Below are 16,933 nucleotides of genomic sequence, written 5' to 3' on the forward strand. Positions count from 1 at the left end.
ATACAGTATGTCCAAAAACGTTGGGGTCAACATTATACAGACAGTAGATGACCCTGATTAGACGTAAAGATGTAAATATGCGTATCTTATTTTGTTTCTGACTTTAAACTTCTTTCTTTTGAGAAACATCTATTTTTTATTTTCATTAACATTTATAACAAGCTAAATTATGACGGGAGGTGAAACTATAACTACTGTGAGTTATTTCTAACAGAAAATCAAGAGTCTGTAAAAGTTTGTAAAATAGCACTAAAAGTAGCCGTGCAAGTATGAGTCCCCCAAAATAGCTCACAAAAATATTTTCAAATTTTTTAATGAAACGAGATGAAATAATACAGAACAGTAGTTTAGTCTACAGAGAGCAGCTTTTGTACTTAAGCATTTCAAATGGACAATGAATCGAAATTTATTTACAGAAATCGCAAGCTCAAATTGGTGCTTAAGCCCCTGCTTAGACGTTTGGCAAAGGACACATTCAACCCACAATTCTCCGCATGGATCTTTTCAGAACTATCATTACAAAACACGCAGGTTACATCACTGAAGTCTGGTATATCCCTATCGCTGATATCCGAGCAGTTATCGGTGTTTCAAAGCATGAATTTTCTTTTTATGAAAGCGTTGGTCTTCTCACACCTGCTCACTAACAGTCCCTTCTCGACAGCACTTCCATGAAGCTGTTTGGTCAACTGCTCATTTTCGTATGGCGTTGCAGTAATGAGGCTGTGTAACATTTGCTGCTATGGGATTTCGAGTGATGGTTCCCTTTTAATGTTGGGGACAGAACGTACGTCGAACAGAGAAACTGCATTTTAAGCCCCCAAGAAACAATGCGGTATTTAAATGTGTGGCCTATTTACACCGACCTAATCTAAGGAAGATATACCCTGTTATCTAAAGACATGGGTGACTAAAGAAATGTTTCTAGAAGTAACGTAGGATCTGCTTTCCGGATAATAGTCTGAAAGTACTTTAAACTACTCATATGGACATGAAAAGAAAATTATTTCACATATTTGACAAAGGTTTACTGCCAAGAACAAAAGCCGGGTCTTACAGGAATCGACGCAGCATCCACGCTGTTTGAAAGAAAGGTTCAAACTGCTCTCTGCTATCTGCAACAAGCTACACTGTTTTCATTCCTGGCCAATCAGCAGCAGCGCCCGCCCCCTCCCCCCACAATACACGCTTGGTCTGAGAAGGCCATATTTACAATAGTACCCGTTCTTACACTTTCTCCTCTATTTTTTCTTTGCGAAATTGCGTGTGTGGGAAACTGTGGGACGGGCTTCCAGTACGGTGGCGAGTGTGCAGAGGAGAATGCTTACTTAGTAGGATCATTTTTTATTACTTGATGGCATTCATACAACACAGTGGCAGTAGCAGGGCGGGTACCAGTCGTGGGTAATAGGCATTGAGTGCCGTACCTCAGCTGTGTGCTGTGCTGAGACAGTAGTGACTGGCAGTGGGGATGTGGTCTTGCTGGTGCAAGTCACCGCGTCAGGCTGGTGTACCAAGGCCTAGCCAGGTGGCGGTCGAATATTGCGGTGGCCTGTAACGCTGTACCAGTACAGGCCTCGCATCGAAACCACAATCCTTGGAGACTCGATGAAGTGTCAGACGATGGCACCAATTGAGCAGATTCGCTGTGACGAAACCAGTTCAGATCCAAGAACAATCAGGGCTATCTGATGCCTCATAGATCAGTGGCTTCACCCAGTTAAAGAAACATAGCCGTACATTCTACCGATCTTTGGAGAGTGGACACACTGGAGGAATGCACGATGCTGAATGCATAACGCTGCCATCCGCGCTGGGAGGATTTGTATTGTACTCCCGACAGCACATTGTGTTATGATAGGCTACTATCACTCTACTGGCTGGGGAAATGCCAAAGGAACTTAGCATCGTAACTCAGATAACAAAGGCACTGCAATATCGTACGTGAAACAGGTGACCGAGGCTTTTTACTAAGTATTGTTCTAACAGCAGAATTTGAGGACAAGGCGTTCTATCATTTTGAAGAAGATTGTTCAAGGAACTCTCGGAAGTTTCGCTGTTACGTGCCTAATTAGCAGATTAAATAGTCGAGTAGTATATGTAACCATACCAAAAAGTCACGTGCAAGCGGTGGGGCCAAATGATATTGACTGCAGAGTTCAGATATTTCAATGTAATATACAGCACAGAGACCTGTTGAGAGCTTAGTGCAGTTTGTATTCGTAAAGCCTGTTTCAACTGTGGAGGTTTAATGTTATCCATTACGGTCCTGAGGTGATGGTTGTTATGCTTTACAGCAGGGCGGCCAAGGCCTTGTTGGACATTTCCCCCAACGCCACCTTTCGCTGTCTGGGAACGAGGAGAGGGAAGGAGGGAAAATTGTGAACGTGCAGTATTTATAAGACAAGGCAGTCGGACTACATACTACTTGGTAATGTATTTCACATTCCTCAACAACGTAGGTCACAAAGAAAAAAAGGTTCAGTATTATTTAATTAGTTTTGACGCGCTGAAGACATAATACAATTTTTAACTGGTACAAACTGTCGATATAAGGACAGATGCAGACAATTTCACAAAGTATCGCACTCAGGTTGTCACGTAATAGCGACTTATTTAGGTTTGTTATCGAAAAAAGTCTTTCAGAAAAATATGTCGGTAGAAATATTATTGCACTTTGGCATCTCATTATGGACAGTTTTGGACTCTGCCTGAGGAAAGCCATGTTGAAGTTCCGTACAGTTTCAACATAAATAGATTTGTCTTTAAAACAGGAATTCCCTTTCAGGTCAATCAGTTACATTTGCACGTGAGCAGGGGCGCTTGCACCTGAAAGGGCAAACGGTCTCGAAAACAACTCGGACACAAATGTAAGATTGACATTGTCCCCAAAATCTTTATAAAGCTCTCCTCGTAATTCGTTCAAGGCCACAATTAATTTTTCAAACCTCACGTTTTCTTTAACGCCAGTAATCTTATGGAAGTGGGCTGTCTTTGTTAGATGTGTCCCTTCCACAATGCGACTTCTTTTTTAAATGCATCCTCATTAAATCAGAAAGAAGTTACCTGCAATGCCCTACTGTGGGGCGGGTGCAGTGAAGTCCACTAAAAATGAGAAGTCTGCACTCCATTCTGGATGTTCTAATTTTCGTTTCTGCACTCCTTTTTCCTTTACAAATTCAATTCAACAATAGCAAGTCTTACATCACAAAATCTTTCCAGGCATACCTATACACTTAACCAACGTACTTAGGAGTAATATATGAAGTAATATATGAAGACAGGATGTAATGGCCCCAACCAGATCATTTTAAATAAACAACAAACTAAATAAATGAAATAAGTATATAGAGTAAGCGACCCACGTCTGTGACAAACTTAGACTGTCAAGCTAATACTGTCGAATCTCTCTCTCCTTCGAATCTTCCCTGTATCTTCAGTTCAGATAAGCTGATAAACGTCCCGTATCGGTTGACACAGGATTTAACGAGGATTCTGTAAACGATTTCATTCGACAGTCAAACACGTTTAACTACACATTTGTATAAGTGTCACACATCTATGTGGCTTCCCAGCAGGTACATTTACGTGTTAGTTCCACTATACATCACTTCCGGTGTTTTCTCCTACGGATGACACAGCTTTAACTGTTGCCAGTGAGTAATCAGTGAACGCGTACACAAACTTCATCGGTTCCTATGAGTGCTCAGAAAGTGTCGTACTAAAGAACAATGCAAGAGGGTCACGTATTCTCACACACTCACGTCAAGTCAAAAGACGCCACTAGGATATGCATAAATGCCTCATGTTGAACTACCACATTAAGTTTGCAGACAGTGAATGCACCTATAGTGATAGGTGATTGTGGAAACACTACAAGTCCTACCAGCTTGTAACTGAAATTTTCGAACAATCAGTACAAATACCGGCACCACTATACTGCAGCGGGCGGTTAGAGCAACGAAAGAGAAACGATGCAACCCACTGAACAGTGGAGTATGAGCTCTTGTAGCGGCGTGATACTGTGCTGTGGTGTTGGTATTTACATATGTGTGTACTGACGCTGCAGACACGTACCCTTAATCGAAAAATATATTATTTTTTATATTTACAAACAGTCTCCTTCAGTTGTTTCTTCAGTTAAGTTAAGTAAAGACAAATTCCGATTTTTTTTAAAGTAAGTATTTATTTTTTAATGAACCAGACTTATTTCACCCAACCATACTAACCATTACGAGTAGTTCATAATATAAAGGAAATTATCTAATTATGCATATTTTGTTAGAAGATCAGTGTTGGTGCCCACTGACAGCACATATAAATTATCAAACCATTTACAAATATGTGATTGTGATTGATCACGTTTTCATTTTGCTGTTCTTTTCAGGTACACATCGGTTTTTCTGTGGACACTATAAGCGTACATTACAGGTGTCTAATTGATAGTGTGTATTGTACTTCCTAGCAGCACATTTCAGTTTTCTAATTTCTTACAAATACACTCCTGGAAATGGAAAAAAAGAACACATTGACACCGGTGTGTCAGACCCACCATACTTGCTCCGGACACTGCGAGAGGGCTGTACAAGCAATGATCACACGCACGGCACAGAGGACACACCAGGAACCGCGGCGTTGGCCGTCGAATGGCGCTAGCTGCGCAGCATTTATGCACCGCCGCCGTCAGTGTCAGCCAGTTTGCCGTGGCATACGGAGCTCCATCGCAGTCTTTAACACTGGTAGCATGCCGCGACAGCGTGGACGTGAACCGTATGTGCAGTTGACGGACTTTGAGCGAGGGCGTACAGTGGGCATGCGGGAGGCCGGGTGGACGTACCGCCGAATTGCTCAACACGTGGGGCGTGAGGTCTCCACAGTACATCGATGTTGTCGCCAGTGGTCGGCGGAAGGTGCACGTGCCCGTCGACCTGGGATCGGACCGCAGCGACGCACGGATGCACGCCAAGACCGTAAGATCCTACGCAGTGCCGTAGGGGACCGCACCGCCACTTCCCAGCAAATTAGGGACACTGTTGCTCCTGGGGTATCGGCGAGGACCATTCGCAACCGTCTCCATGAAGCTGGGCTACGGTCCCGCACACCGTTAGGCCGTCTTCCGCTCACGCCCCAACATCGTGCAGCCCGCCTCCAGTGTTGTCGCGACAGGCGTGAATGGAGGGACGAATGGAGACGTGTCGTCTTCAGCGATGAGAGTCGCTTCTGCCTTGGTGCCAATGATGGTCGTATGCGTGTTTGGCGCCGTGCAGGTGAGCGCCACAATCAGGACTGCATACGACCGAGGCACACAGGGCCAACACCCGGCATCATGGTGTGGGGAGCGATCTCCTACACTGGCCGTACACCACTGGTGATCGTCGAGGGGACACTGAATAGTGCACGGTACATCCAAACCGTCATCGAACCCATCGTTCTACCATTCCTAGACCGGCAAGGGAACTTGCTGTTCCAACAGGACAATGCACGTCCGCATGTATCCCGTGCCACCCAACGTGCTCTAGAAGGTGTAAGTCAACTACCCTGGCCAGCAGGATCTCCGGGTCTGTCCCCCATTGAGCATGTTTGGGACTGGATGAAGCGTCGTCTCACGCGGTCTGCACGTCCAGCACGAACGCTGGTCCAACTGAGGCGCCAGGTGGAAATGGCATGGCAAGCCGTTCCACAGGACTACATCCAGCATCTCTACGATCGTCTCCATGGGAGAATAGCAGCCTGCATTGCTGCGAAAGGTGGATATACACTGTACTAGTGCCGACATTGTGCATGCTCTGTTGCCTGTGTCTATGTGCCTGTGGTTCTGTCAGTGTGATCATGTGATGTATCTGACCCCAGGAATGTGTCAATAAAGTTTCCCCTTCCTGGGACAATGAATTCACGGTGTTCTTATTTCAATTTCCAGGAGTGTACATTGTTGTGATTTATCGTTTACTTTCATTTTGTTGTTACTTTCATGTACTCATCAGTTCTTCTGTAGGCATAAGATGCAAAGAGTACATGTGCCCACTTGAAAGAGTCCACTGTAATTCCTGGCAGTACATTTGGATTTTGGAAATATTTAGAAACATATGGCTGTGATGTGTTACCTATTTTCAGTTTTTTGCTCTTTTCATGTAGTCTTTGGTTCTTCTATAGGTATTAGATGCACGCTGTAAAGGTCAGTAATGAATGTAGCCTAGTACTACTGGGAAATCTATATTGTGTGCGACTGTTGCCTACAAAAGAACAGATGGACGCATGGAAAGATATGTAAAATGTATATATGACGGTAGTATCTGTTCCCGAAAGAGCAGTTACCGTTGATGACCATGCAGCTTTGTTTCATTTCTAAGAAAGTTGCATGGTCATCAGCGGTAACTGTTCTTTCGGGAACAGATACTACCGTCATATGTTGTTGTTGTTGTTGTTGTGGTCTTCAGTCCTGAGACTGGTTTGATGCAGCTCTCCATGCTACTCTATCCTGTGCAAGCTTCTTCATCTCCCAGTACCTACTGCAACCTACATCCTTCTGAATCTGCTTAGTGTATTGATCTCTTGGTCTCCCTCTACGATTTTTACCCTCCACGCTGCCCTCCAATGCTAAATTTGTGATCCCTCGATGCCTCAGAACATGTCCTACCAACCGATCCCTTCTTCTAGTCAAGTTGTGCCACAAACTTCTCTTCTCCCCAATCCTATTCAATACCTCCTCATTAGTTACGTGATCTACCCACCTTATCTTCAGAATTCTTCTGTAGCACCACATTTCGAAAGCTTCTATTCTCTTCCTGTCCAAACTAGTTATCGTCCATGTCTCATTTCCATACATGGCTACACTCCATACAAATACTTTCAGAAACGACTTCCTGACACCTAAATCTATATTCGATGTTAACAAATTTCTCTTCTTGAGAAACGCTTTCCTTGCCATTGCCAGTCTACATTTTATATCCTCTCTACTTCGACCATCATCGGTTATTTTACTCCCTAAATAGCAAAACTCCTTTACTACTTTAAGTGTCTCATTTCCTAATCTAATTCCCTCAGCATCACCCGACTTAATTTGACTACATTCCATTATCCTCGTTTTGCTTTTGTTGATGTTCATCTTATATCCTCCTTTCAAGACACTGTCCATTCCGTTCAACTGCTCTTCCAAGTCCTTTGCTGTCTCTGACAGAATTACAATGTCATCGGCGAACCTCAAAGTTTTTACTTCTTCTCCATGAATTTTAATACCTACTCCGAATTTTTCTTTTGTTTCCTTTACTGCTTGCTCAATATACAGATTGAATAACATCGGGGAGAGGCTACAACCCTGTCTCACTCCTTTCCCAACCACTGCTTCCCTTTCATGCCCCTCAACTCTTATAACTGCCATCTGGTTTCTGTACAAATTGTAAATAGCCTTTCGCTCCCTGTATTTTACCCCTGCCACCTTCAGAATTTGAAAGAGAGTATTCCAGTCAACATTGTCAAAAGCTTTCTCTAAGTCTACAAATGCTAGAAATGTAGGTTTGCCTTTTCTTAATCTTTCTTCCAAGATAAGTCGTAAGGTCAGTATTGCCTCACGTGTTCCAACATTTCTACGGAATCCAAACTGATCTTCCCCGAGGTCGGCTTCTACCAGTTTTTCCATTCGTCTGTAAAGAATTCGCGTTAGTATTTTGCAGCTGTGACTTATTAAACTGATAGTTCGGTAACTTTCACATCTGTCAACACCTGCTTTCTTTGGGATTGGAATTATTATATTCTTCTTAAAGTCTGAGGGTATTTCGCCCGTCTCATACATCGTGCTCACCAGATGGTAGAGTTTTGTCATGACTGGCTCTCCCGAGGCCATCAGTAGTTCTAATGGAATGTTGTCTACTCCCGGGGCCTTGTTTTGACTCAGGTCTTTCAGTGCTCTGTCAAACTCTTCACGCAGTATCTTATCTCCCATTTCATCTTCATCTACATCCTCTTCCATTTCCATAATATTGTCATCAAGTACATCGCCCTTGTATAAACCCTCTATATACTCCTTCCACCTTTCTGCTTTCCCTTCTTTGCTTAAAACTGGGTTGCCATCTGAGCTCTTGATATTCATACAAGTGGTTCTCTTCTCTCCAAAGGTCTCTTTAATTTTCCTGTAGGCAGTATCTACCTTACCCCTAGTGAGACAAGCCTCTACATCCTTACATTTGTCCTCTAGCCATCCCTGCTTAGCCATTTTGCACTTCCTGTCGATTTCATTTTTGAGACGTTTGTATTCCTTTTTGCCTGCTTCATTTACTGCATTTTTATATTTTCTCCTTTCATCAATTAAATTCAATATTTCTTCTGTTACCCAAGGATTTCTATTAGCCCGCGTCTTTTTACCTACTTGATCCTCTGCTGCCTTCACCACTTCATCCCTCAGAGCTACCCATTCTTCTTCTACTGTATTTCTTTCCCCCATTCCAGTCAATTGTTCCCTAATACTCTCCCTGAAACTCTCTACAACCTCTGGTTCTTTCAGTTTATCCAGGTCCCATCTCCTTAAATTCCCACCTTTTTGCAGTTTCTTCAGTTTCAATCTGCAGTTCATAACCAATAGATTGTGGTCAGAATCTACATCTGCCCCAGGAAATGTCTTACAATTTAAAACCTGGTTCCTAAATCTCTGTCTTACCATTATATAATCTATCTGAAACCTGTCAGTATCTCCAGGCTTCTTCCATGTATACAGCCTCCTTTCATGATTCTTGAACCAAGTATTAGCTATGATTAAGTTATGCTCTGTGCAAAATTCTACAAGGCGGCTTCCTCTTTCATTCCTTCCCCCCAATCCATATTCACCTACTATGTTTCCTTCTCTCCCTTTTCCTACTGACGAATTCCAGTCACCCATGACTATTAAATTTTCGTCTCCCTTCACTACCTGAATAATTTCTTTTATCTCGTCATACATTTCATCTATTTCTTCATCATCTGCAGAGGTAGTTGGCATATAAACTTGTACTACTGTAGTAGGCATGGGCTTTGTGTCTAGCTTGGCCACAATAATGCGTTCACTATGCTGTTTGTAGTAGCTAACCCGCACTCCTATTTTTTTATTCATTATTAAACCTACTCCTGCATTACCCCTATTTGATTTTGTATTTATAACCCTGTAATCACCTGACCAAAAGTCTTGTTCCTCCTGCCACCGAACTTCACTAATTCCCACTATATCTAACTTTAATCTATCCATCTCCCTTTTTAAATTTTCTAACCTACCTGCCCGATTAAGCGATCTGGCATTCCACGCTCCGATCCGTAGAACGCCAGTTTTCTTTCTCCTGATAACGACGTCCTCTTGAGTAGTCCCCGCCCGGAGATCCGAATGGGGGACTATTTTACCTCCGGAATATTTTACCCAAGAGGACGCCATCATCATTTAATCATACAGTAGAGCTGCATGTCCTCGGGAAAAATTACGGCTGTAGTTTCCCCTTGCTTTCAGCCGTTCGCAGTACCAGCACAGCAAGGCCGTTTTGGTTAATGTTACAAGGCCAGATCAGTCAATCATCCAGACTGTTGCCCCTGCAACTACTGAAAAGGCTGCTGCCCCTCTTCAGGAACCACATGTTTGTCTGGCCTCTCAACAGATACCCCTCCGTTGTGGTTGCACCTACGGTACGGCCATCTGTATCGCTGAGGCACGCAAGCCTCCCCACCAACGGCAAGGTCCATGGTTCATGGGGGGGTATATATAGTTAAAATATGGCTTCCCGGCCATTGACCTTCTTGTGCGAACGCACGCGCTATGCCCGAACTCGTACGGGAACTGGCAGATTAATCTGCCACGAGTAATGAGTAAGATGGGCAAATATCTATTAGGCGCACTACGAATGTAGTAGTGTGGACATGTTGGGAATGTGGGTCTCACGGCGAGCGGGGAAGGCATAAGTCCCTGCAGGCGCACTATCCTCTGTGCCCTCGGTGGCTCAGATGGATAGAGCGTCTGCCATGTAAGCAGGAGATTCCGGCTTCGACTCCCGGTCGGGGGACACTTTTTCAACATGTCCGCAATGAAGTGTATCAACGCCTCTTTGCAGCTAGGGTATCCATTAATTATCATTTCAAATGTAAAATGAAAAGCAGTGATACATCACAAATGTATATTTGTTAATTGTTTGTTCATAAATGCTGCCAAGAAACACTTCGGGTCACCTAACAAAATATGAATAATAATTTTTTTCACAATACAGGGAAGTGATGCTGCCTAGTGTGAATAAGCGAATCATGTTTGGTTACATACAAAATAAACATGCAGTTACAACATACGGAATTTTTCCTATCCACGCGATAATCATAAGCTAAATATTACTTACAAAATTTTAATTTACCTGGATTAAAATTCTATGAATACAGCAATCCTTATTTATGTTGCATAAGGGGCGATCAAAAAATTTCAGTTCGAAGGCCTTAAAGTCCAGAATCTGTATGACAATGAAGCAAAATCGCCATAAGCATTGTGGCAGTCATCGCACCAACGCACATGGCTGAAGGTACCCTTTTGGTAGAACATCGTGTCCTGCTGCGTGATGAAGTCGGTAATGACCTAATGCACATCCTCGTCAGGCAGGAATCGTTGACCGTTTAAACCGTTTTTTAAGGGACCGAAGGAGGGGTTATTCCATGGCGGGAGATCAGAACTTACACAGAGTGAGTGCTCGACTGTCTCCCACTTGAGTTGGCGTACCTTCTGCGTCACGACATTAGAAATCTTGCGACATGCGTTACCAGGAAACAGCAGCACCATTTGGTGCACCATTCCACAACGGTGTTTTCGATAGACATGCTGCCACATGCACATTCTACATTCTCCAATAGATGTCTTCTGGAGTACATCCTTCGGCAGCCTAGAAAAGAGTAGCAGTACGTTGATCCTGTCTGGTCGCCTTACTTCACGTTTCGTCATGTGGGAACGACACGAATGCAATACTAATCTGTTGCCTACATGTCTGTGCCTATAAGGGTGGTCCATTGATAATGACCGGGCCAAATATCTCATGAAGTAAGCATCAAACGAAAAAACTAGAAAGAACGCATTTCGTCTAGCTTGAAGCGGGAAACCAGATGGCGCTATCGTTGGCCCGCTAGGTGGCGCTGCCATAGGTCAAACGGACATCAACTGCGTTTTTTAAAATTAGGAACACTAATTTTTATTACATATTCGTGTAGTACGTAAAGAAATATGATTGTTTTAGTTGGACCACTTTGGTCGCTCTGTGATAGATGACGCTGTAATGGTCACAAACATATAACTACGTGGTATCACGTAACATTTCGCCAGTGCGGACGGTATTTGCTTCGTGGTACATTACCCGTGTTAAAATGGACCGTTTACCAAATGCGGAAAAGTACGATATCGTGTTGATGTATGGCTGTTGTGATCAAAATGCCCAAAGGGCGTGTGCTATGTATGCTGCTCGGTATCCGGGACGACATCATCAAAGTGTTCGGACCGTTCGCCGGATAGTTACGTTATTTGAGGAAACAGGAAGTGTTCAGCCACCTGTGAAACGTCAACCGCGACCTGCAACAAATGATGATGCCCAAGTAGGTAGTTTAGCTTCTGTCGCGGCTGATCCGCACATCAGTAGCAGACAAATTGCGCGAGAATGGGGAATCTCAAAAACGTTGGTGTTGAGAATGCTACATCAACATCGACTCCACCCGTACCATATTTCTATGTACCAGGAATCGCATGGCGACGACTCTGAACGTCGTGTACAGTTCTGCCACTGGGCACAAGATAAATTACGGGACGATGACAGATTTTTTGCACGCGTTCTATTTAGCGACGAAGCGTCATGCACCAACACAGGTAAAGTAAACCGGCATAATAGGCCCTATTGGGCAACGGAAAATCCACGATGGCTGCGACAAGCGAAACATCAGCGACCTTGGCGGGTTAATGTATTGTGCGGCATTACGGGAGGAAGGATAATTGGCTCCCATTTAATCGATGGCAATCTAAATGGTGCAATGTATGCTGATTTCCTACGTAATGTTCTACCAACGTTATTACAAAATGTTTCACTACATGACAGAAAGGCGATGTACTTCCAACGTGATGGATGTCCGGCACATAGCTCGCGTGCGGTTGAAGCGGTATTGAATAGCATATTTCATGATAGGTGGATTGGTCGTCGAAGCACCTGCTGCACGTTCACCGGATCTGACGTCCCCGGATTTCCTTCTGTGGAGAAAGTTAAAGCTATTTGCTATCGTGATCCACCGACAACGCCTGACAACATGCGTCAGCGCACTGTCAATGCATGTGCGATCATTACGGAAGGCGATCTACTCGCTGTTGAGAGGAATATTGTTACACGTATTGCCAAAGGCATTGAAGTTGACGGACATCATTTTGAGCATTTATTGCATTAATGTGGTATTTACAGGTAATCACGCTGTAACAGCATGCGTTCTCAGAAATGATAAGTTCATAAAGGTATATGTATCACATGGAACAACCGAAATAAAATGTTCAAACGTACCTACGTTCTGTATTTTAATTTAAAAAGTCTACCTGTTACCGACTGTTCGTCTAAAATTGTGAGTCATATGTTTGTGACTATTACAGCGCCATCAGTCACAAAGCGAAAAAAGTGGTGCAACTAAAACATTCGTATTTCTTTACGTACTACACGTATACGTAATGAAAGTGGGGGTTATTATTTTAAAAAAAGCGTTTGATATCAGTTTGACCTATGGTAGCGCCATCTAGCGGGCCAACCATAGCACCATCTGGTTTCCCCCTTCAAACTGGACAAGTTTCGTTCTTCGTAGTTTTTTCGCTTGACGCTTATTTCGTGTGATATTTGGCCTGGTCACGATCAATGGACCACCCTGTATACACGCACCTGAGTCACACTAAGTCGCATTTTCATTTCCGTAACGTCTTCAAACGGAAATCTTTTGATCGCCATTATAATTAAAAGCTCCTTTTTCGGAAATTTCAACAGTTGCAACTTAACATTTAAAAACTCCTAGTGTCACTTCCAAATCCGAATCTGAAATGACAGTCTAACGATTCCATGCAAAAGTGCGACTCCCACGCGCTTTTCATACGAAGGTCTACGTTGCTCTCCAGGGTGCGAGAATCTGCGTTGAATATTGTTTGTCAAGCCGAAGGGCGTTCTCCGCTGCCAGTCGGGAGGAGCGCCCCTGCGGACGGTAGGTAGCTGGCCTTCGTCCCGAGCGGTTGCCATGGCGACGGAGGGGGCGCTGACGCGGCGCGCCGCCGCTGTTGTTGTTTTTGCAGCTTCGACGCGGACCGCGCCTCCGGCTCGGGCCACGGGCGGCCGCCGCCGCTCCCCAGCCGAGATAGGTCTAGGAGCGTCGGCGAGCAGAAGTGGCGGAACGTGCGCGCCGTCATGGCGCTCTACACGCGGCTGCGCAAGATCAAGAGGTACCCGGGTCTCGGCCTGCACTCTCTCTCTCCTCTCCTCTCTCTCTATCTCTCTCTGTTCTCTCCCTCTCTCTCTGCCTGGAGTGTGTTGTCTCCTGTCTCAGTTTGTTGCTCAACTGCCTGTCTCACACTGCCTGCCATTCGGTGTGTTCTCTCACCCCAGTATAGTCATTTCCACGAACAATCAAGTGGCGTTTCGCCGTTCCCGTGAAACAGCGAGTACAAGAACGTATCCCAAAAGCCAAAAAATTTGCAGTACTTATATTCTGTTTACATGAGTCCAACTCCACCCAATACTTTAGAATGGTCAACATTTACTGCCTGCATTGCTAATAAATTTATTTTTTCACCGTGATTGTGATTTCGGCATATGGTTTCATTTTCAAATGATAGCTAATTATGAAGCGTGTCCGAGAACTTAGAAGACATTGTTAGTACGCCACAATTGTCGAATTATTGCACCCGTATAACAAGACAGGAGTCCTCATTATTTAAGGTTTTTCCAATAAGAGCGGACAAAAATGTTACAGGACATAGATAAAGCGCCGCTAAACAACTTAGGCAGGGAACCTGGAGCAGAAGAGGATATGGAAGTAAATTTGTCTACCGCTTTGTCTAGCATCATTGTTTTCCACAATATGTAGAACTAATATGCGTACAAGTGTACTTTGTATTGTAAAGTTTTGAACATGGCTGCTTTGTTCAGTGACCGTTTATAAAATAAAATTGAAACAAATGGGCCCTCGGTCATAATTTTTTGGTTTTATTAACCAGGTTTCAACACTTCTAAGAGTGCCTACATCAGAATTTAGACATTTAAATTGATCTATAATAAAATCACAAATTTATGGGAAGAAAAACTTTTGTTACGTATAAAAGTGTAAGTACTGACTAACAATACAAGTCAGAGACAGTACCTATGTCACGTATAAAATAAATCACAAGCCAGCTAACACACTACGAAAAAATTCAGCCTCTCTTCATAGTGTTACGCATAACCATAGAAAATTGGTTACTTCCATTAATAATAAAGTTAAAGAAGCAGATGCTCTAATAACTAAGTCTGACAAAGGTTGCTCTTTAGTTATTGCTCACAATTCTGAATGTATTTCCTAAACCTTAGATTTTTAGTGACAATAATATTTCAGAACTTCATGAGGATCCGACTCCTGAATTACAAAAAGAAGTCAGGTCGGGTATCAATAAGGCAACATTTCTAATCAAACCTTTTCAGAAGAAAATGCTTATTAACATGAACCCTCAGCCCCCGAAACTTTGGTCTCAATTTAAAATTCATAAACCTAACCATCCGTTACGGGTAATATCTAATAGTATGAATAGCGCGTATTGTGATTTGGCCAAATTTCTCCATGAAACTCTGAAAAAATTATTCGTTTTCGAGAACAATTATTCCAGTCCCAGTCCCAGTAGTCACGCCATAGTCCATAAAATAAAAGATTTAGAATACAGTTCAGACACTAAGTTGTTTTCATTAGACATCAATAGTCTTTATAGTCACGTCCCTGTACAGGAAACGCTTACAATCGGACAAAAATATTTACGTCATTTCAAGAACGATTTGTCAGACGAGCAAATCATTGACTTCATGAATCTCATCACAGTCGTAGCCAGGTACAACTATTTTGAATTTAATGAACAATTGTACCAGCAATCCGACGGTCCTGCTGTGGGAAATCACTTAGCTGGTATTCTTGCCGATATTTTCATCAACTCTCTACAAGAAATTGTTTTAACTGTTTTTCAACTACATCACTAGGCATTCTCTCCTATCTCAGATACGTTGATGATATTTTAGCCATCTACAAAGGACCTGCTCATGGCACTGACCTTATTTATAATCTTTTCAAGAGGGAACATCATGAGAAAATATCTTTTACCATCGAACTTGAAAACGAGGCCCGCCAGTTAAACTTTCTTGACTAGAAGCTTACAACAGAAGAAAATAAAATCTCATTCAATACTTTTCGTAAAGAAACATATACTGATCAGATCATACCTCCGTCTTCCATGCATCCACAGTTTCATAAAAATTCCTTCCTTCACTCTGCTATTCACCGAGCTACTTCAATTCCGATTTCGAAAGAAAAGTTCAACGACGAAATGAGTTTACTCAAAACGATAGCAGTTCATAACGAGTATAAATCTGGCATAGTAGCCAGCATGCTCAGAAACAAAACTGTTAAAAGAATTACTACCCTCGGCACCTCTATCATTGAATCCAACCCAAATAAATATTTTTCTATTCCTTTTTTGGAGCAAATCTTCTATCAGATCCAACGTCGTCTGCGTAATAAGTACGACTGCAACATTGCCTTTTCTACCAATAACAACTTGAAAAAAAAACTTCATAATTTAAAATCGATTCGTTCCCCTTTAGAAAGTTCTGGCGTCTATAAGATTTTCTCCGATACCTGCTCTTCTTACTGCATAGGACAAACAGGACGTGCCTTTACAATCAGATATAAACAACACCTCTTGGGAAAAAATGGCACTAGTCTCCAAAATTCGTCTTTTTCCGACCATCTTCTGATTACAGGTCACGCACCTAAAGCTATTTCCGATATCAACATCTTGGACACCGAGACGAAAGGGCGGAGATTAGATATTCTTGAAGGATTTGATAGTTTTAAACATATTTCTTGAAATGATAGCCTCATTCTCAATGGGCAGCTGTAGTTAAGTAACAAAAATATCTTCAACGGTATAAAGGCGTTACTTGACATGTAATTTCGGGTCTCCTCATGGAGTTCACCAAAATGTTTTTTTTTTCCATCTAAGTCATCTCATGATTTTTCGTTTATTAAAAGGTATATTGGCTGTATTTCATGTTATATCGTTTCCTACAGCCCTTTCTATATTTTTTATAATGACTTTTTTATAATGATCTTAGAGATCTGATGTAGACAAAATGTTACTTTATCTGTCACCGTTAAACAAAATATTGCCTTTTACATTATGTACTGAATAATATTCATTATAAGTTTCGCCTGTATACATTTGAATGTTAAGTAGCCGAATTGTACCTGCGGCTACTAGATGACGTTCTCGCTGGAATGTCATGTTCATTGCCGCACTTGTTAATGCGGGCGCCTCAGTCTGTTGCAGCCTGTGGCTATACAGGTATGAGCAGCCCTTAGAGGCTCACCTTCACACATTCCTTTTAAATATTTTGTGACTAAAGCCCTTCCGGCCTGTTATGTATTTTATGCGTGACATGTAAGTACTGTCTCTATCTTGTATTGTCAGTCAGTACGTACACTTTCTTACATAAATAAATTTTTTCTTCCCATAAATTTGTAATTATGTTGTAGACCACTTTAAATGTATACATCCTGATGAAGGCATTCTTAGAAGTGTTGAAACCTGGTCAATAAGGCTAAAAAAATTGTGTTCGAGGGCTCATTTGTTTCAAAATATTGTATTGTTTATGTGCACACTCTTCATTTCCTCCAAGGAAACATGGAAAACGCGCCTGATTACAAATAAATCATG

General features: G+C 42.6%; 1 protein-coding gene across 1 annotated transcript in view; it reads left to right on the forward strand.

Annotated features, from left to right (window-relative positions):
* Nucleotides 1–16,933, forward strand: part of LOC126101299 (cyclic nucleotide-gated cation channel alpha-3-like) — an 881,849-nt gene that overhangs the window by 74,675 nt on the left and 790,241 nt on the right. The gene's annotated exons all lie outside the window — the stretch shown is intronic.

The sequence above is a fragment of the Schistocerca cancellata genome, chromosome 9 (assembly GCF_023864275.1).
Source record: "Schistocerca cancellata isolate TAMUIC-IGC-003103 chromosome 9, iqSchCanc2.1, whole genome shotgun sequence".
Lineage (NCBI taxonomy): Eukaryota > Metazoa > Arthropoda > Insecta > Orthoptera > Acrididae > Schistocerca > Schistocerca cancellata.